At 38.0% G+C, this 22,070-nt stretch overlaps 1 pseudogene; it reads left to right on the top strand.

The window, feature by feature from the left end:
* The first annotated feature begins 10,730 nt into the window (after positions 1-10,730).
* LOC132507967 (brain acid soluble protein 1-like) lies at positions 10,731-14,107 on the top strand (annotated as a pseudogene).
* The last annotated feature ends 7,963 nt before the right edge of the window (positions 14,108-22,070 follow it).

Here is a 22,070-nt window from a genome sequence, read left to right as displayed (position 1 = left end):
GATTCTCACAATTTCCCACCTGGGTTTATGGCAAGAGTTTTCTAACTAGCTTCTCTGATCCAAAATCTTCCAGCCCCATCTCAGACCCCTCCTTCCTGGAGCTGACAAGGAAATCTTTCTAAAATGCAAATCTGATCATGCCATGCTGCAGCTTGAAAGCTTTCAATTGCATCAGATTGCCTTTAGGATAAAATCCAAACTTTTAGTGTGGCTTACAAGGCCTTTCTTGATCTTACCCTTCTCTGTTCCTCCACTCTCATATCTCATACCTTCTGTCCAAACATGGCAGCTCTTCCAAGCCTAGCTGCCCCACTGCTCTGTGCTTTTGCAGATGATAGTTCCTTACTTCCCTTTGTCTGATTAACTCCTTTCCTTCCTTCAACACTGATTCAGGTTTCACTTCTTCCAGGAAGTGTGTCCTGATACCACTCCTCTACTCTCCCAAGGCCAGGTCCCCCTAGACATCTTTCTCTCATGCTCCATTACTCTGTGGTAGCCCAGAGCACCCAGATAAGTCTACTGTGATTGAGTGACTCTTGTCTGAGCTTTCACCAGCTGTTGAGCACCTTCAGGTACTCTTTTCTTCCATCTCTGATTCTCTGGTGCTCATGGAACCTATGCATAATAGATGCTTAATGAGTGTGTGTTGAGGGAATTAGGGGCTCATTCACTGCCTGGTGGCACTTTGGTTGGCTGTTGATGACAGACTTTGAAGTGTGTAGGGACTGAGGGTCAAGTGTAAGGGAGAGAATGAGGGAATGATTGTTGGTCTGCTGATGTTAGCTGATTAGTTAGTTGTCAGGTCTTTGTTTTACTCGTGTTAAATCTAAAGCAAAGCCAAGCAAAATAAAACAAAAAGTCACTGGAAGAAAAGGTGAACATTTTTTGGTTGGGCTGATGATAATGTGACCTAGAAATAAATGATCTCTTCCTCCTTTGAAATCCCATATTTCTCTTATAGACCTGACCTTATATTGTGGTTACGTATGCTCTCAGTTTGTTGTAGCAGTCAGCTTACATTAAGTTATACTGTGTAACAAACAACCTCAACATCTTTCTGGCTTACAACAACAAAGGTTGACAATGTGCTTGTGTTACATTTCCATCATGATTTGTCACAGCTCTGCTCCTTGTCAGGACCCAGGCTAATGGAGAACAAGTCCTATTTCTGTCTGGGATATTATTGGGTTCATGGCAGAGGAAAAGGGGAAATCATGGCAAAGTACACATCTGGCTTTTTAAACAATTGAAATATAATTGACATATAACATTACATTAGTTTTAGGCAAACAACATAATGATTTGATATATGTATAATATTATGAAATGATCACTACAATTAGTCTAATTAATAACCATCACCACATATAAAAAAATACAAATTTTTTTCTTGTGATGAGAACTTTTAAGATTTTCTCTATTAGCAACTTTCAAATATACAATACAGTCTAATTATCTACAGTCATCATGTTATACATTACGTCACCAGGGCTTATTTATTTTTTAACTGGAATTTTGTACTTTTTACCACCCTCTCCACCCCCTGCCTCTGAAACCACCAACTTGTTCACTGTATCAATGTGTTTGTTGTTAGATTCCACATATAAGTGAGATCACATCTGGCTTGAATTCTTCTGCCTGGAAACACTGCCTCTGCCTGTATTTCCTTAGCTAAAGCAAATCCTAAGTGGAGATGTATTATACTCCCATGGGAGGGAGGGCCACCAAAAATTATGAATAGTAATGCAGTTTATCACACTCTCCCACTGGAGTGTAGACTCTTGGAGGGCAGGAGTTTTTGTGTTCTCTGCCTTACAAGCCTCAAATGTTGCCAAAGCACATTACTTGTTTTTTTGAAATAAAGAGCAGAGGTGGTATGCTTCAGAAATAATGAAAATTTATTTGGACTACCACTCTCTTTTATCAGCAATTATGTTTCACTTTGTGTGATACTAATTACTTAAAAGCCCTTATTATTTTTTCCATTAAATATTTAATGATTAACATTAATTTGAATATGTTAATCTGTTGCTTGCAACAGTATTCTACATCATTGACAGAGGTATGTCCCATTTCCCCAACTAGTCTTGACCAATTGACAATTTGACACTAGTTCTCCATTATTTCCTCCATAGCAAATTCCATAGCTTGTACTTAAGGCCCTCTGTGATCTGGCACCAAGCCAACAACATTTCTAGCTTTATTCCTGGCTACTTGTGCTGCCCCCCACATCCAGTTACAATGAATTACTCCCTTTCCCTTTGTGTGTTCCGTGATTTCCCACCTTAGTGTCTTTGCTCTGATGGTTCACTCTGCCTGGAATGACTTTGTCCCATCAGCATATGTTCAATTCCTTCTCAGTCTTCACAATGAAGATTAAGTACTACTTCTCTCACAAAGTCTTCCCGGATCACCTAGGGAATGTAATCAACACCCACACATCATGCCCTTTATATTTTTCTTTTGGAAATTAATTTGCTTTATCTTGTCAAGGAGGTTAGGACACAGGCTTTGTATAATTAGAACAGAATTTGAGGGTCTACCACTGAACCTCTTCTCAAAACTTGGCTGAATTTCTTATCCCCTGAGTCTTAACTACTTCATTATAAATAGAGAATAGGAATAATAACATAACATATTGGAAAAGTTATGTGAAGTGATCTATCACCATCCCTGACATATAGGAAGTACTCAATAAATGAAAGTCATTACCTAATATAGTTATGTATTCACTGGATAGGATTTCTCCGCTTCACCTTTTTAGTTCCCTTGGTGACATCACACAGAGTAGGTACAATGTAGATATTTGTTGAGTGAATGAATAAATGAATGAATGTGAAATGATGCTAGAAAAATGACCATGAGGCTCACCTTTCAGTGAAATCAATGTTGCTAGACTGAGTGTTCATTCTTTTCCCTGTGACTGAGTTTGCCTAGATTTTTAATAACTTAGGTCCAGTGGTAGCTGGCCCATATCCAGTGGTAGGGTGGGGAGAGAGATGGAAACTGTTACAAAAACACTTAGAAAGTGTCCCCTGGTGGGGGATCAAAGAAAGTGGAATGAATATTCTCCCATCGTATTTGCAATAGGAAATTACTGTCCAGTGAACCCAGATAAAACTGTTTTATGTGTCATCCCAATAGTTGATTAGAAGTGTCTTATTTTTTCTTCCTCTCGTTATGGCAGACTGAATAAATAGTTATATCAAAAACTGGGTCAAGAATTTACATTGTAAATCCTTGATGTACTGCAAACATTTATTGAATGGTAAGTGGCAACTCTAGAGCAATCATTTACCAGGTCAACAGAATGCTGTTTGGAAAAATCACAAGCTATATATTTTGGAAATCTTGTGATACATTAGTGTTTTCAAAGAAATGCAATTTCTCTTTTATAAGGCATAAATAATGTCACAGCTCATTTTAGAGCACTATATTCATTTAACTCTCCCAAAAGGGACTCTTTTAAATCAAGCTAAATATCACTCCTTTCTTAAATTGACAATGTTGTCAGAGTTTTGGATCATTGTCCCCCAGAAAGACAACTACAGGAACTGCTTAAGTGGCAACAGAGGAGGCGTCTAGGTCATGATTAAACTGGAAGCCTCAACTCAAAGCCAGAGTGGAGCTCAGCTGCTGGGTTAGTTCTCAATATGGAGGTAACTTGATCTTTGGACACACTTTTTAGTAAATCAGACTCTTTCCCTGTGTTTTAATTTTCTGTTATCAGTGTAACAAATTACCATAAACTTAGTGTTAAAACAACACTAATTTATTCTCCTATCATTCTAGAGATCAGAAGTCTGAAATGAGTCTTACAGGGCTAAAATCAAGGTGTCAGCAGGCTTGGTCCTTCTCAAGGCTCCAAGGCTTCCACTTTGAGAGGCTGTTAACATTCCTTGGCTTGTGACATCTCTCTAATCTCTGCTCCTGTGATCACATCGTCTTCTCTTCTACTGTGGTCAAAACTTCCTCAACCTCCCTCTTATAAAGGCATTGTGATTACATTTAGGGTCCACCCTGATAATCCAGGATATCTCCCTACTGCAAAACCCTTACAATTAATCACATCTGCCAAGTCCCTCCCTTTGCCATATAAGGTGGCATTCCCAGGTTCTGGGAACTAGGACACCAACATCTTTGAAGTACCATTATTCAGCCTACCACACGTTGCCTTTCAAAAGGTTTTCTGTATCCAGACTATAAAGTTGACTTTTTGAAAACAAAGAATAAAGTACTGGCTTTCCCAGAAGGGAAAAATAAGGTGTTTCAAAAGGCTATAGATTGGGGAATATTCTGATTTTGCCTCTAAAGTGTGACTCTTGGTTTGGCCTCCACAGCACAGTTTGTTCCTGTCATTGTGTGAGTTTGGATTTGTTTCTACATTCACATTCAAGGGGCACAAATCCATTGATGTGATGTTGAGCTATGAGAACCATCACAGGACTCACTTCATCTGGCACAAAACGGATCTGCTGGCACTTAATAGTCTAATCAGGTATTTATATAGTCCCTCCCCCATACCACCTATGGTCACCGAGTAATCCCAGGAGACTAGGATCACGCTGCAAACCTAGTAAATTACTGTTCAAAGTGGAATTGATTCTTAATCTGCTTGAAATTAGATGTGGAAAAATTCATCTCCACCTACTTCAATTATTGTATCTTTCCTTATAACTCTGGGTAGAAAATAGTTTAAACCTTAATTCTGATGGTTCTTAATTTTATGAGTGTCATTAAAACCCCTGAGAGTCATTTAATATAATGGAGTTCAATGCTGATATTCAAATGCATTTCTTCTGAAATAGATTTTTACCTTTTATTATAGAGATTAAGCTCCCATTTTTAACACATATGTTCTCAGTGCTTATGCTAATTTCATTGCTTATCTTTAAAACTGGCATATCATTGTTATTGTTATTATTATTATTGTTATTATTATTATTGTGTATTGACCAAGTTGAATGCCTCATTCTCAAGGGATTGCTGTCAGAGTTATATAATACAAGAACAATGGCTGAATGTTGTTCATTTTAAATGTGAAATTATAAATCAATTACAGTGGTGGCTAAAACCCCTTCATGACATGCCACAATTTACTTCCAATGACATTTAAACCTATCTCACATGCTGAACAATCTGTAATAAATTATGATTTTTTTTTTTTTTTTGCTTCTGAAATGAAGCTATAATTATGACAGTTGAATTCTTGTTCTGGGAAATAAGGTGGCATTTAATTCCTTGAGAACAAATGACACTCACAAAAGAACAGTTAATTATTCTCAGCTGCAAAGGAAAGGAGGAGGGGAGAGAGAAATTATGAAAAAGAACATGGTAGCACTTTATGTGAAGTATCTATTAAGTAATCCTTAACTAAGGCTGAACTACAATTGAACTTCTGGGCTGCCCCTGAGCCCAGGTAACACTTTTTGTTATTTCAGTTCTCAATAAAATCCAAACAGGAGGAATTAGCAACTTGAAACTTCCTCTATTCCTTGCACATGATAATATAAATGTTCTCACAATCAGCCTTGGCTCCAAGAATGCAGACCTACATTCTAACACAGTTAAATCAGACCCAGTGGGTAGCATGGTATTAGTTTTCAATTACAGCCTTCCTAATTCAGGGCTTTAACTGCTGTAGTTATTCAATCTATAGTGCAAATAAAGGGAAAGGAAAGCATTGCACCTCCAGAATTTGTTGTGTTGTTGTTTGTTTCTAGTTTAAACAGCAACTGTGCTTCCATTGGCTTTTCTCTGCTGGCCCTTTCCTGTTCATTCTGGCAAGAAGCCCCAGTGCAACTGAATATGCCAGCAAACAGGAGGCCACTCTTCCTTGCTAGTTCTGACACCATCAGCTGCGATGTTAGCAGCCTGCTATTAGAGACGCCTCTTTCTTTGACTTCCCTTTCTTCCTTGGGAGGAATAGATACTCTAGAGAAGGGCCCTGCTGAGTGGAATTCCCCATTTTGACTGCAATTAGGGATTGTGACTTGATTGATTTGGGGGCTCTCTGAAATGTAGCAGGATCAACACAGTTGCACACAAAACAAGGCATAATCCACTGGGTTAAATTAACGTTAAATCAGAGATGATTGGATTAATTGCTATTACATTTTATCTTCTGTGCACATGTGCTCTTGGCAGGCTTTCAGAGCCTTTTTAAAATTAGCTTAGAACTGGATGGAAATGGTACAGGTGCAAATGATTTGTGCACTGGGTCTTTCAAGTACACAGTGGGCTCATAAGAAGGTGCATTTTTTTCCAAATCATATTTTGGATGTGATTTACAGAAATGTGCACTGAGAATAAACTTGACATCACAATACAGAAGGTATAGATGTGTTAAATGGCAAAAGGACCCTGTTGGCTAGAATATGACTTGGAAAATGGATTTCCTTCATACTGTGGCCTTGGCACTATACCTCTGTTCAGTTTTCTTTCCTTACATGCTTTTCTGCCCTCGTGAGAGTCTGTAGGGTTCTGGAGACCTATGTAACAGAGCACTTAGTATGGCATCTGATACCCCGGAATGTATTCTTCAAAACCTACATCCCTTCAACAAATTTTAAGGGTGAAAAGTTGATACGATGGTTGTTAACAGGATGAATCTGTTTAACAGAAAAAGTGTGGAATGATCAGTTCAGGGGCATAAGGCAAAGATAATCAAAGGCTGGTATCTTTTATGTACCCTTTTGCCCATCAGCCAGTGGCTCAGGATCACTGCCAGGCTGATGGTCTAGAAACCTGCTAAGCCACTGGGAGGAAAGTTTACATTTTTGTACTTTAGGAAATGGGGTGCCTCAACAGCTCCTTTTTAAGACCATTGTGTGCACAGCACTATGAACAGGTACTGTGGAGGAGACAAAGACTTCATTCTGGGGATGGTCATATTTTGGATCAATACAAATAAGTAGGTGAGAGCATGATTTCTTCTTTTTCTTGGCTCGTTTCACTCTGCCAGCAATGTCAGACTCCTGAGAACAAGCAGCGAATGTCACAGGCATTTTCCCACCCTGGGAAGTCTCCCTTCTGTAGGCCCTTTGCCTCTCATGCGTTTGCTATTGTCTAGTTTCCCTGACCTGAGCATCTTGGCTATTTCTCTGGCTTTGCCTGGCTCATCCCTGCTGCAAGCCCTGTTCAGACAGGGGACCTTCTCCATGTGACCTGGCTTCTCAGACAGGTCTCTGCTTGACCCCTGTCTTTCAGCCTCCCTTGTTTCCCCTCATGGACACTTGTTCCCAGCCTCTATTCCACGCTGTGTCAGTTTCCCAAAGAAAGTGCATTTTGGTCTATGCAAATATCCAAATGCAACAATAATTGGGAACTGAGCTCTCAAAATTATTTCAGTTTATTAAAAAATATATCTCACCTTTTTATATATTATTTTGAAAGGTAACATATTTGTGATTACGTTCACATGATGCCAACAGGTACAGTGAAAAGAAAGTTTCCTTCCCATCCATGACCTCTGGTGTTCCAATTCCCCACTTCAGAGACAACCATTGTTATGGGGTTTTATTTTTCACCTGTTCTTCCAGAAACATTATATGCATATAAAACACACATACATGTATCCTCCACCTCAGTTTTACACACAAATATAATGATAGCATACTCTGCACATGGTTCTATGTCTCTTGCTTGTTGTTTGCTTAAATCTATGTGGAAGATTGTCCCATATCAGTACCATTCTTTTTAAAGTGTCCACAGTGTTCCTGGATGTGTTATAATTTATTGAACCTGTCACCTACTGATGGGTATTTAAGCTGTTTTCAGTTTTCTGCTTTCATAATGTTTGAACCTAATTTTTAATATTCTTATGCATGATATCTGAGAATAAAATTCCTATAAATAAAAATTTAAAGATATTATTACAAAACTTCAACTGCATTTTATGTGACATTATCACACTTAAGAAAAGGGCACAGAAACATATGTGCCCCTCAGTGAATCATCACCAGTGGAAAGCCTGTGTAACCACAGTTGAGGTCAAGAAAGAGTTTGCCATCACCTCAGATAGCCCCTTCCTAGTCCATTCCACTTCTTGCCTGTTTCCCTTCTCCACTTCTTTAATCTTAATACTATAATTTAGTTTTTCTTGCTTTTGAACTCTATATAGTTGATTTATATAGCGCTATAGATAATGTTTGTGTCCCCCCCAAAATTCATATGTTGAAACTTAATCCCCAAAGTGATGGTGTATGAGGGGTGATTAGGTCATGAGGGTGGAGCCACTGTGAATGGGCTTAGTGCCCTTTTAAAAGAGGCAGACATCTCCTTCACCTCTTCTTCCATTTGAGGACACAGTGAGAAGACAGACATCTGTGGACCAGGAAGAGGAGACTCAGACTCTGAATGCGCTAGCAACTAGCAACTTAATCTTGGACTTCCTGGCCTCCAGAACTGTGAGAAATAAATGTTTTTTGTTTAAGCCACTCAGTCTAGAGTATTCTGTTATAGTAGTCTAAACAGGCTAAGACACAAAGTGTGCAATTTTTGTGTCTTGCTTCTCTGCTCATTGTATTTGTGAGGGCTGTCCGTGTTGTTTCATGTAGCTGTAGATAGGTCATTTTTATTGGTGTGTATTATTCTGTTGAATGAATGCACCACAAATTATTTATCCATTCTGTTGGTGAACTTTGGGTTCTTTGCAAATTTGGCTAATTTGAATAGTGCTGCTATGCATACACTACTACTGGGTATATGATCTGGGAATGGGGTTGTTGGATGATGGGCTCTATTTAAGTTCAACTTTAGCATATAATGAGAAACTGTTTTCTAAATTTATATTCATAACAGCATGTATAAAAATTCCCATTGTTCTACATTCTTGCAAATACTCCATGACATCATTCTTTCTTTTAAACATTCTGATAATTGCATAGTGGCATATCACTGGGGTTTTAACTCATATTTTCTCAATTACTAATGAAGTTGAGTATGTTTCCTTACATAGATATTCTCTTTGTGAAGTGCCTGTTATGGTTTCTTGCCCATTTTTCTTTTGGACAGTAAGAGCTCTCAGAGTATTTTATATATTCTTGCCTGTTATTGGTTTTATGGATATAAAACAAACATTTTCTTCCAATCTATGGCTTGCCTTTTCACTTTCTTAATGTTATCTTTTGGTGAAAAATGTTCCTAGTTTTAGTGTAGTCCAATTCAAAGACTTTCCCTTTATGGTGATTTTTCTTTCTTTGTGGCATGTGTGTTGCTTAAAAAATATTTCCTTAGTTCAATGTAATGAAGATATTCTCTTATATCCTAAAGTGTTACTGTTTGCCTTTATCTTCTGGGAATTGATATTTTGCTTGGCAGGAGGTACGAGTCAAGTTTCCTTTTTCCCACAAGGATATCCAACTGACTCAGCACCATTTACTTAAAAGGCTATCCTTTTACCTCTGATTGCATTGTTATGTTGTCATAAATCAAGTGACTGTATATTTATGGATCTATTTCTGGACTTTCTTTTTTATTCCATTGGTCTATTTGTCAAACTGTCACCAATATCATATTTCTTAATTATAGTAGCTTTATAATAAATCTTGCTATCTAGTGGAGCAACTTCTCTCATCTTGTCTATCTTGAAGAGAGCTTGTATATTTTTAGCTACTTGCATTTCCATATAATTTTAGAAATGGATTGTCAGTTTCCTCAGAAAAAAATGTTGGGGTTTTAAATATGATTTCTTTGACTCTATAGAAAATCCAATGGAGAACCAATATATTTGTAATACTGAGTCTTGTATTACTGGAATCCTATGCTCATGAATGAGATTGGTCCATAATTCTCCTTTCTTATAATGGTTTTATCAGGTTTTGGCATCAAGATCATGCTAGTCTCATAAAAATGAGCTATTTTTATATTCTCTAAGGGGCTTGCATAGATTTGTAGTTATTTCTTCACCAATAAAACTTGGATCTGGAGTTTTCTTGGTAGGAAGATTTTTATTTACTGATTTAACAAATTTAATAATTATAGGACTATTCTTGCTTTCCTATTTCTTTGAATTTTTTTAGGATTTGTGCATTTCATTATATATATTTAAATAATTTATTTTTAGAGCATTTTTAGTTTCATAACAAAATGTAGAGGAAGGTATAGATATTTTTGATATACCCCCTGCCTCCACACATGCATGGTCTTTTCCATTATCACTCACCAGAATGGTACATCTATTACCAAGGATGAACCTACATTGACGCATCATAATCATCCAAGTCTATAGTTTACTTTAGGGTTCACTTTTTGTATACTCTGTATGGGTTTGGACAAATGTATAATGATATATATTCATTGTTATAGTATCATAGAGAGTATTTCCACTGCCCTAAAAATATGCTGTACTCTTCCTATTCATTCCTCCCCCAACCCTCACCCCTTGGCAACCACTGATCTTTTTATAGTCTCTATAGTTTTACCTTTTCCCGAATGTCATATAGTTGGAATCATACGGTATGTAGTCTTTTTAGATTTGCCTCTTTCATTTAGTAATATGAATTTAAGTTTTCCTCATTTCTTTTCATGGCTTAACAGCTCATTTATTTTCAGCACTGAATAATATTCCACTGTCTGGATGCACCACAGTTTATCCATTCACCTACCAAAGGACATCTTGGTTGCTTCCAAGTTTTGACAATTATGAATAAAGCTGCTATAAACATCCATGTGTAGGTTTTTTTGTGAGGACATAAGTTTTCCACTCCATTGGGTAAATACCAAGGAGCATGCCTGCTGGATTGTGCGGTAAGAGTATGTTTAATTTGTAAGAAACTGCTAAACTGTCTTCCAAAGTGGCTGTACCATTTTGTGTTCCTACAAGCAACAAATGTGTGTTCCTCTTGCTCCAAATCCTTGCCAGTGTTTGGTGTTGTCAGTGTTTCAGATTTGGGCCATTCAAAAGATTTGTAGTAGTATTTCATTTTTGTCTTAATTTGCATTTCCCTGATGGCATATGATATGGAACATCTTTTCATATATTTATTTGCTATCTACATATCTTCTTTGGTGAGGTGTTTGTTAAGGTCTTTGGCCCATTTTTTAACCTGGTTGTTTTCTTATTGTTGAGTTTTAAGAGTTCTTTGTACATTTTCATTAACAAAATATTTGGTCAACCATCCTTTGTCAGTTCTATTTTTTGCAAATATTTTCTCCCAATCTTTGGCTTGTCTTCCAATTCTTTTGAATTGCCTTTTGCAGAGAAGTTTTTAATTTTAGTAAAGCCCAGCATGTCAACTATTTCTTTCATGGATCATGCATTTGGTGTTACATCAAAAAAGGCATCACCATAGTCAAGGTCATCTAGGTTTTCTCTTATGCTATTTTCTAGGAGTTTCATAGTTTGCATTTTACATTTTGACCTATGATACATTTAGAGTTAAGTTTTGGAAAGAGAGGTCTGTGTCTAGATTCTTTTTTTCTTTGTTTGTTTTTTTGCTTGTGAATCTCTGGTTGTTCCAGCACTATTTATTTCTTAAACAGATTATCTTTGCTCCATTGTATTATCTTTTCTCCTTAGTCAAAGATCAGTTGACTATATTTATGGGGGTGTATTTCTAGGCTCTCTATTCTGTTCCATTGATCTATTTGTACATTATTTTTGTCAGTACCTCACTGTCTTCATTACTACAGCTTTATAATGTCTTGAGGTTGGGTAGCATCAGTCTTCCAACTTTATTCTTCAATGTCATGTTGGTTGTTCTGGGTATTTTGCCTCTTCCCATAAACTTTAGAATCAGTTTGTCAATAACCATAAAATAACTTGCTGGGATTTTGAATGAGCTTGCCTTGAATCTGTAGATTAAGTTGTGAAGAACTGACATTTTGATACCATTGAGTTCTCCTATCAATGAACATGAAATATCTCTCCATTTACTTTGGTTCTTTGATTTTGTTCATTAGAGTTTTGTAGTTTTCCTTGTATAAATCTTGAACATATTTTGTTAGATTTATACCTAAGTATTTCATTTTTGGGGGTGCTGATGTAAAGGATATTGTGTTTTTAATTTTAAATTCCACTTGTTCATTGTTGGTTTATAGGAAAGCAATTGACTTTTGTATATTAATGTTGTATCCTGCAACCTTGCTGTAATTGCTTCTAAGTTGCAGGTTTTTTTTTGATTCTTTGAGATTTTCTACATAGACAATCATGTCATTTGTGAACAAAGACAGTTTTATGTCTTTCTTCCCAATCTATGTACCTTTCATTTAATTTTCTTGTCTTGTTACATTAACAAGGATTGCCAGTACCACTTTGAAAAGGACTGGTGAGCACTTTGTTATAGTTTCAACAATATCTTCTTAAGATTTTTTTCACAATATTGTCTTGTCATTTTTAAAAATATCTTCTGATGTTCTCCATTTCTAACTTAAATTGATTATTTGTGGCTTTTCTCTTTTTTTCTTGATCTGTGTCTTGGAGAGGTTTCTCAAATGCATTGCTTCTTATAATGAAACAACTTTTGGTCTTGTCAATACTGTCCATTTTATGTATGTTTTCTATTATATCAGTTTCTATTCTTACCTTTCAGTTTCTTTTCTTTTATTTAGGTTTATTTCACTGTTCTATTGCTAACTTCATGAGACAGATGTTTAGCTTTTGATTTCATCTTTTCTTCTTTTGTAATGAATACCCTGCATTTCCCTCTGAGAATGGGCCTAGCTGCATTCCACAATATTTTGATTATCATAAGTTAGTCAAATAATAAGTATACTTATTAATTCATATATATATGGAGATTTCCTATGTTTTTTTGTTAGTGATTTTAAGTTTAATAGATTTGTAGTTATAGAACATATTTTGATCATTAAAATCCTTTGAAATTTGTTGAGTTTCCTTGATGACTTAGCATATAGTCAATTTTTAACAATGCATAGTGTGTGTGTGAAAAGAATGGGTATTCTGCAGTTATTGGGTACTGTTTTCTACAAGTCAATTAGTTTAAGTCTATTAATTAGTTTAAGTCAATTAAGTCTATTAATCATGCTGTTCAGATCTTCCAAATGTTTACTGATCTTTTCTCTACTTCTATCATTTACTGAGAAAATTGTGATTGTGTTTTCCACTATGATTATTGGCTTTTCTATTTCTCCTTGTAGTTCTATATTTTATTTCTATATTTTAAGATTGTGATATTAGGTAAACACAAATTAAGAAAGGATTAAAATGGTTGACCCTTTCTTATGTTTCCCTCTTTGTCTCTAGTTATGTGTTTTATCTATTTTGATACTAGTATAGTTTAATTAGCTTTTTTGTATTAAACAATCATTAGGATTGCAAGTGTGGGCGGCAGTAGTGTCTGTGGAGACCACGGCTGCGGCAGCACTCCAACTCACTCCTAGCTCCAGTCTCCACCATAGAGCCGGGGAGAGAGCCTCCGCCAGCGACCCAGGGCAGCACAGGCACCCAGACCCGAACTCCAAGTTGGGAGATAAGTTGAGTAAGAAGAAGGGGTACAAGGTGAATGATGAGAGGGCTAAGGACAAAGACAAGAAGGCCAAAGGAGCTGGGACAGAAGAAGGGGAAACCCCGAAGGACAATGAGACCCAGGGTGCTGCAGAGACCCCAGAGGTGAAGGAGGACAAGGAGGAGAAGCTGGAGAAGGATGCCTAGGATGCTGCCAACAAGCCTGAAGACAAGGAAGGTGAGAAAGACAAAGAGGCGGCCAAGGAAGACACTCTGAAGGCAGAGACGGAGCAGACGGAGAGAGCTGAGTGGAAGCCGGGGCCCCCAAAGGATGCTGAGCAGGAGCCGGCGGCTGCCTCCGGCCAGCTGCAGGTGGCAACGCCCCTAAAGCTTTGGAGACCTAGGTTGCGGAGCCCTTGGCCCCACCAAGGATGACAAGAGCAAGAAGGGAGAGGAACCCACAAAGCCTCAGGCTCCTGCAGCTCCTGCCGCCCAGGAGACAAAAAGTGACGGGGCCCCATCTTAAGACTCAAAACCCGGCAACACTGAGGCTGCCCCATCCTCCATGGAGATCCTGGCAGCCACGGAAGCACTCAGTTCCATGCCCAAGGCCAAGCCCCTGCAGCCCCCACAGACGAGGTCAAACCTGCTGAGACCCCAGCAGCTAATTCTGATCAAACCTTAGCAGTGAAAGAGTAAGAAGGACAACCAATGGAACGAAGAATACCGCTTAACAACAACCTGTCTCTCTGACTCCTTCTCTGTCTTTTTGTCTCTCTGTCTCTCTCCTATACTAACTTGTTTCAAATTGGAAATAATGGTACGTATTGCCCAAGAACAAGCATGTGGTCCTTTCAAGGGAGGGAGGGTGTTGGGAGAATCCAAATAGTATTTTTGTGGGTAAATACCTAATATACTTTCAGTCAACTCTACCAATCAGTCCTGGATTTTAAAGATCAATGTCTGAAAGTACAGTACATCTTTTGTACCTGAACTGCTGTTACATGCACTCCGCCAGTAAGATCTGAACATCTTGTCTTCTGCAAGGGGATTGGGAGTGATGCGTTTCATTCTGCCCACAGGGCCTGTGCCAAGGCAATCAGATGCTCATGAAGGCAGCATTTTCTGTTTTCTTTTTCATTTACAGCTTTCTTATTTTGAAATTTTTTTAATGTTGTGGATGAATGCCAACTTTCAGACAGCCTGCTTACCCTGTTCACATGTATCTTGATGCCAATACTCCATTCTTCCTCCCCAGGTCTTTTTGGGAGTAACAAACATTCTTTCATCCTACTTAGCCTCCCTAGATTTCTCATGACCAGTTAATGTATGTACATGGTTGGGTGCACCTGTGGTTCTGTTTACTGGTCGGTGGAAATGAAAAAAAAGTCTGCATTCATCACAGTTCCAGTTTTCTCTTCCATCCTGTCACAAACTCCAACACATCACTCATTAGAAAATGAAAAAAAAAATAAAAAAACAAAAAAAAATGTGTACAACAAATGCATTGAAATTATATGCAATTGTGTAAATGGTGCAACAGTAATAAAGATAAACAATTAAAATAAAAAAGATTGTAAGTGGTATCTTTTCCATCCTTTAATTTTCAACTGTTTGTTCCTTATTTTGAGATGTATTATTTATAATCAACAAATAGTAAATTTTACAAGTTCAATATGACCACTTTTGTCTTTTAATAAGAGCATATAATTACTGACATTTTGGGTTTAAATCTCCTATTTTATATTCATCTTCAATTAACCTAACTTTCTTTATGCTCTTTTCCTTCTTTCTTGCCTTGTTTTTTTGGTAGATTTTTCTTAATATCCTATCTTTGCCCTCCTCCCCCCAATCAACATCAGCTTGGTAGCTATACAATTACTATTCTTTCAGTGGTTATCTTGAATAATAAAAGGTGCATCTTTAAATTATCCAAAACTAATATTGCTTGATTCTTTTATCCATTTTCTTGACATTATAATGATCTTGAAATACTTTAACTCCATTTACTACCCTCTCAACTTTTGTGCTATTTTTTGTCTTGTATCTTAATTCTAAGCACTGCTTCTTTGACTTTCTGTGTTTCATGTTTACTATTTTCTTCTTACTTTACTTTCAAAAACAGAAAAAATTCTATCTTTACAGAACTTATATTGCTATTGGGGGGACAGTCAAAGTAAAAATAAATAACAAAACATAGAGTATATCAGATGATGATAAATATTTCAGAGAAAAATAAAGCAGGGAAGGATGATATGAAATGTTGGGAAGCATGGTTGAAATTGTAAATGAGGGTGATCAGGGAAGACCTTGAGGTTTGAGCAAAGATCTACAGGAGTTAAGAAATCTAGGAAGAAATCTATAGAAGAGCATTTGTAGACACGGTATTTTCTATTTGCAAATGGAAAGGCTCTGAGGTAGAATTGTACCTGACATCTTCCAATATCAGTTAGGAGGCTGGGATGGCTGGAGTTAAATGAGTGTGAGAGTAGAAGTGATGATATCAGAAGGGTTTTTATGAAGAGGTAACAAGGTGGGAGTCAAGTGATTTAACTAGGGCTTTGGTAGAAGGATTTTTGGCTTTTATTATGATATAAAACCCAATTTAAGAGAAACAATGGTAGTTGAATGCAAAATACAACTTTTCTTAGCTTACATTTTTAGAGGGCTTATTATACACCAGGCACTGTTTTCAGCTCCTTATGTGCAGGATTTTATTTCATAGTGTATAAGAAAAATGTAGATTTCACACAGGTTAATTAACTTACCCAGGCTCACAGCTTGTATGCAACAAAGCTAGGAGTCATGTCCATGAGGTCTCTTAATTGTAATTCTACATTTCTCTGAATTGTCATTTAATGACAGAATATTTACCGATCATCTGGAGAGATCTAACTCTGAACTCTATCGATGAGCTTTTCTGCTTCCTCTTATTTCAGTGCACATAGTGTCAGCAAATGACCCCAAGATACTCAGTTGGTTTACCGTGTGAATTATGTACTTGTTCTACGTTTTATTGACACATGCTATACACCTAATTCTGAGCCATTTTTTCAGAAATGCCTAGTGCCAGTCCACAAGGATGGAGAAAGTTACTGTAAATGGATACATCCAAACTAAACATCATTACTGAAAAAAAAAATTGTGTCTCATAGAGGACATTTGTATATGAGTTATTTTAACCTACTATAAGATCTTTCACCTATATCTGAGTGACTGGTTATGTTCCTTTTACACTTTTTATAATATAAAATACAAATTAAATGAATAGACTATGCAAGAAAAACCTGTACTTGAAATTATCCCGTGTTACATTTGTAATGTCACAAATGAGTAGTATATGCATTCTTTAGTCTATCACCTTTATCTTCATGCCTGATTAGCCCTCCTCAGAAGCAGGGCTGTTGGCTAATCCAACCCCTGTGGTACAATCAGGAGGTTGGGCAATTCATTATGTTTTGTACACAATTTGGCTAGAAACCTGAAGATTTATTGATGCAATGTAAAATATTAGGTGGCAGGTAAAAATAGGCCTGTTAATGAATGTGATTAGAACAGCAGCTGGAATGAATTGCAGTGTTTGCAACATCAATGGAATTAATAGACCTTAAAATATTCAGCGAATCAATTAAAAGTCTTCTTTGGGATTCAAAAAATGTGTGTTCATGTGCTTAACTTTAAAATGAGCACCGGGAGAAGAAATGGCCAAACCTTCTGTCAGAAAAGTGTTTAAAGATTCCACAGGCGTCTGACTGTTTCTGGGTCCAACCAGCTTCTGAAGGAAGCCCTCGTGGGCTGAGCGGCAGGCAGCTCAGAACACAGGCTCCAGACTGTGCTTCCAAAAATTAAACAAGAGAAGCATGTGAGAGCAATTGAAATGGGTATCCTGGCCACACTCCCTGAGGTTCTGCAACCTCATTAACCTTTGAGAAGAGCACAGCTTCCTACCAGGATGAAAGAATAAAAGAAGACGATAGTTTCTTAAGCGTGTTCTTCTCTAATGGTCACCCCAAAGACCTTGAAAAGTTTCAAGCCAGAAGTTTTGGGCTGAAGAGTCTTGTATAAAAGTCCTTGGGAGGAATTACTTGGACAGCATCATGTACAAGCAATGGAACATAGATATTATCTAGCATTCCCAAAACTAGATAAATTAGCACCCATTCCCCCAACTAACAAACAAATTAAATAGGCTTTTTAAAGCTATGCCTTTATGTCTTTGCCTCCAGGGAAGAGTCAAAGAAAGCACCCATTGTCCTCATAATTGTTTTACAATGCAAAGTTGAAAGTTTCTCTTTAAATTAGTATAAAGTAGAAGCATAAGATAATAAAGCAAGGGAAATTATTTTGTTTAGACTATGATTGTCTAAAACCGTATTTTAATTTTGGGGCTATATTCATGCCTTATTCCATGGCTAAGTTCAAAAGATATCTACTTGTTCGCAGGTTAACTACCTCCTACATGATTTCTTTTTTTTTTTTTAATTTCCCTCATAGACTTTATTTATTAAATTTTTCATTTTTTTGACTGTGCTGTGGGGCTTGTGGGATCTTAGTTCCCTGACCAGGAATTGAACCCAGGCCCTCAGCCGTGAAACTGTGGTGTCCTGAACACTGGACTACCAGGAAATTCCATCCTACACAATTTCTATGATATTTTTTTTCTTATTGCATCAGTAGGGAGCTGGGCAGGGTCAGAAATCGAGCTGTCATAACTTTTGCAAAGATGACTTCAGGATTTCTGAACCTGTAAAACATCCTACTGGTTTCTTAGTGCCCATGGCTCCAAGCTACAATGTTACCCCTAAACCTAAGCAGACAGAGAGAAAGCCATCATGTACAGTGCTAAAGCACAAAACAGAAAACTTGAAAATAAGTAAGAAATAGTTTTGAATTTATTTGAACGTCAGCACTAGAAGCAAATCGGTCAAACCAGAGGAACATATGACATTAAGTTAGAGAGAGAAGCCTTTGTGGGTGTTTCAAGGAGCTTGGCGGTTGAGGTGCTGGTCCCTTATTATGCCATGTTTTGTGTCTAAATATATGGCTTTCCTTTCCCTTGATTTAGCGATGTCATGGATGCTGCACTTATCCTTCACAGTCATGACTATAGACTTTTTATTTGACATATAAATGCAACAAAGTAAGAAGAAAAAAGAGTATGAAAAATTTCTGAAGTAATAGAGAAAGAGTTGAAGGAAGGGATAGAGAGAGATGAGGGTGTGTGGACACTTCAGAAAGAAGGCCTGACGTACAACCAGTAGATAACTAAGTCTTGGAGATGTAACGCACAGCACAGTGACTGCAGACCACAACACCACATTATAAACATCAAACTTAAGAAGGTACTAGATGTGAATTATTCCCACCACAAAATAGAAATGATAATTATTTCATGAGTGGAGGTGTTAGCTAATGCTATAAGGGCAATCATATTGCGATACAGAAATGTATCAAACCAACGTGTTGTAAACTTTAAACTCACACAATGTTTATATGTTAAATATATTCCCACTAAGAAAAAAGAAGACCTGTTTCAAATTCACTCAGCTGTGAGGGATGAAAGGCAAGAAACAGGAGAGTGGGGAGAAGAGGTTGGGGAAATGAGAGTATTTATCTCATGGCCACAAAGGAAAAGTTAGAGACTGTAGCCAGGGTGGTGGAAAATAGTGCTGAGTATCATCATGGTGCTAGTGACAGATTGCAACCTACGATTTATATTTGGGAATCTTTGTAAATCAGATATTGGTGTGTTAAAGAGTGCCTATTTTTTGAACATTTGCCTTGGATGTACCAGTGTTTTTTTTTTTTTTAATTTTTAAAAAATTAATTGATTAGGGCTTCCCTGGTGGTGCAGTGGTTGGGAGTCCGCCTGCTGATGCACGGGACGCGGGTTCGTGCCCCGGTCTGGGAGGATCCCGCGTGCCGCGGAGCGGCTGGTCCCATGGGCCATGGCCGCTGAGCCTGCGCTCCGCAACGGGAGGGGCTGCGAAGGTGAGAGGCCCGCGTACCGCAAAAAAAAAAAAAAAAAAACTTAATTGATTAATTAATTAATTTTTGGCTGTGTTAGGTCTTCGTTGCTGAGTGCAGGCTTTCTCTAGTTGCGGTGAGAGGGGGCTACTCTTCGTTGTGGTGCACGGCCTTCTCACTGTTGTGGCTTCTCTTCTTGTGGAGCATGGGCTCTAGGAGCAGGGGCTTCAGTAGTTGTGACACACGGGCTCAGTAGTTGTGGCTCGTGGGCTCTAGAGCACAGGCTCAGTAGTTGTGGGACATGGGCTTTGTTGCTCCACAGCATGTGGGATCTTCCTGAACCAGGACTCAAATCCGTGTCCCCTACACTGGTAGGTGGATTCTTAACCACTGTGCCACCAGGGAAGTCCCTGTACCAGTGTCTTTAGCCACACTGCATTTTCTTTTAAGACAAGCTTAATGCTCTTCTTTGTCATTCAGCACATCTACTGTCAGAAGTGGATGATTTGCTGACGTTTTAGTACTAGTCTATTTCCTCACTAAAGGCTGAATTAGAGACTTTATGCACAAAATATGGATTTCAAGAAATCTCCCTGTCGGGTTTCCCTGGTGGCGCAGTTATTGAGAGTCCGCCTGCTGATGCAGGGGACTCGGGTTCGTGCCCCGGTCCGGGAAGATCCCACATGCCGCGGAGCGGCTGGATCCGTGAGCCACGGCCGCTGAGCCTGCGGGTCCGGAGCCTGTGCTCCGCAATGGGAGAGGCCACAACAGTGAGAGGCCCGCGTACCACAAAAAAAAAAAAAAAAAAGAAATCTCCCTGCAGATGTTAATGTGCTTGAAGGTCAATGAAGTAAGGTGTGTTTTGGAAGAACATAATATAAAGCATTTTAAAAAATATAGATTTGAGAGATCTTTTGCAAGCCTTATTGTCTAAAATGCAATGCTTAGTTTCTGTGAGATTAATATACCCACAAAAGAAATCATTACTTGTACTTTGACTGAGTTGTTTCTGAAGCTACTGTAACACCCAATCTCTACTGAATACAATATGCCGGGGCAGCAGTGAAACTATAACTCTGTCTGGTGGGATAATGTTGTTTAAGTAGAAAGCAAGATTCAGGCAAGGTGTTTTGCAACAATGTGTCCTCCAAATAACAGAGTATTTACTGATTCACCAAGAAAACGCCAGTGTTCAAAAGGGCTGTGGATGTCACTAGCAATTAGTGTGTCCATGAAGGATCTTTTGCAATTCCCAGAGAAGACAGGAAAATGTTATATAGAATGTCAAATGTAGGGGTCATTTCAAAAGTAATGGATACCGACACAGAGCAAAAGACAAAAAGATGTTTTATATTACAGTTTCAAAAAAAAAATCTTAAGGTCATTTGATACAAGACAAGATAATATCTACCTTCTTTTGAAATGTAATGTACATGAAGGCAAAGTGTTCTATGTCATTTCTGAGGTAAAATGTTACCATTTTGAGCATATTTCTTTCCAAAAGACTTCATACTAACAATAGCCTATACATATTAAAATAGTTTATAAGTGGCATGTAAATAAAGTACCTAAATCCTAGTGTTCAAAAGTCCTACCTTCTGCTGAAAGAATTGCTCATCAGGTATTTCATAGCCTTTGTCTAAATTGTCAAAGAGGAGCAGACTGCCATTTGCTTTTCTTAGAAACACATTAACCTATTTAGTGCTTTGACTCAGATTTGGGAAGATATTTGTGGGCACTGGTTGGGAGAATGGTTGATTCTTTGAGGCAGGGCTCTGGAGGCCATCGTGAAAGTTACCTCTATCTCTGTGGGCCTTGTAGTGCTTTGAATGGTGGCCTCCAAAAAGTTATGCTCACATCCTAATTCCTGAAATCTATGGATGTTATCTTATTTGGAAAAAGCATCATTGCAAATGTAAGTCAAGGATCTTGAGATAAAGAGATCATCTTGGATTATGTGGCATGCCCTAAATCCTTATGATGTCCTTATGAGAGAAAAGCAGGGGGAGATTTGAGACAGAAGAAAGGACACAGGATAAGGCAATGTGAAGACACAGAAGAGATTGGAATGATACGGCCACAGCTACAGGAAGTCGGGAAATGCCAGTGGCCACCAGAAGCTGGAAGAGGTAAGGAAGGATTCTCCCCAGAGCCTCCTGAGGGAGTGTGGCTTGGTGGATACCTTGATTTTGGACTTTCAGCCGGCAGGACTGTGAGAAAATAATTTTTATTGTTTTAAGCACCAGGTTTGTGGTATAACTTGTTATATTTAATGGCCACAGGAAACTAATATAGGAACCTTTAACTCCTATGGTTCCTATATACCAAAATAAAAAGAACAGTGTGCCGTGTAGAACATGGTCTAGCTTGCTCATCCTCCATGTCTCATTCTGCACTCACAGGAGGTCATAAACACACTGAGAGGTGACAGAAAAGATGGAGCAAATAGTTCTAAATTCCAAACATGTGAGGAAAGATAGGAACCATTTCTTATGGCACGCTTACCACGATATCTCTCCTTGTTCCTTTTTACTTGCCTCCTGTCCACCATTTTGGCCTTGGGAAGAAACTGAAAAATAAATATACAAACACACAAACGAAGAAAACAGACACAAATCTAGGATAGGTATAAATTAACAATGAGAAAGTAATGTGATTTTTTTTTCACAACCTTAACATTTGATGAAGTAGGTAG

This window comes from Lagenorhynchus albirostris, chromosome 17 (genome assembly GCF_949774975.1).
Source record: "Lagenorhynchus albirostris chromosome 17, mLagAlb1.1, whole genome shotgun sequence".
Classification (NCBI taxonomy): Eukaryota; Metazoa; Chordata; class Mammalia; order Artiodactyla; family Delphinidae; genus Lagenorhynchus; species Lagenorhynchus albirostris.
The sequence above is the reverse complement of the archived record's forward strand: the minus strand, read 5'-3'. Positions and strand labels throughout refer to the sequence as shown.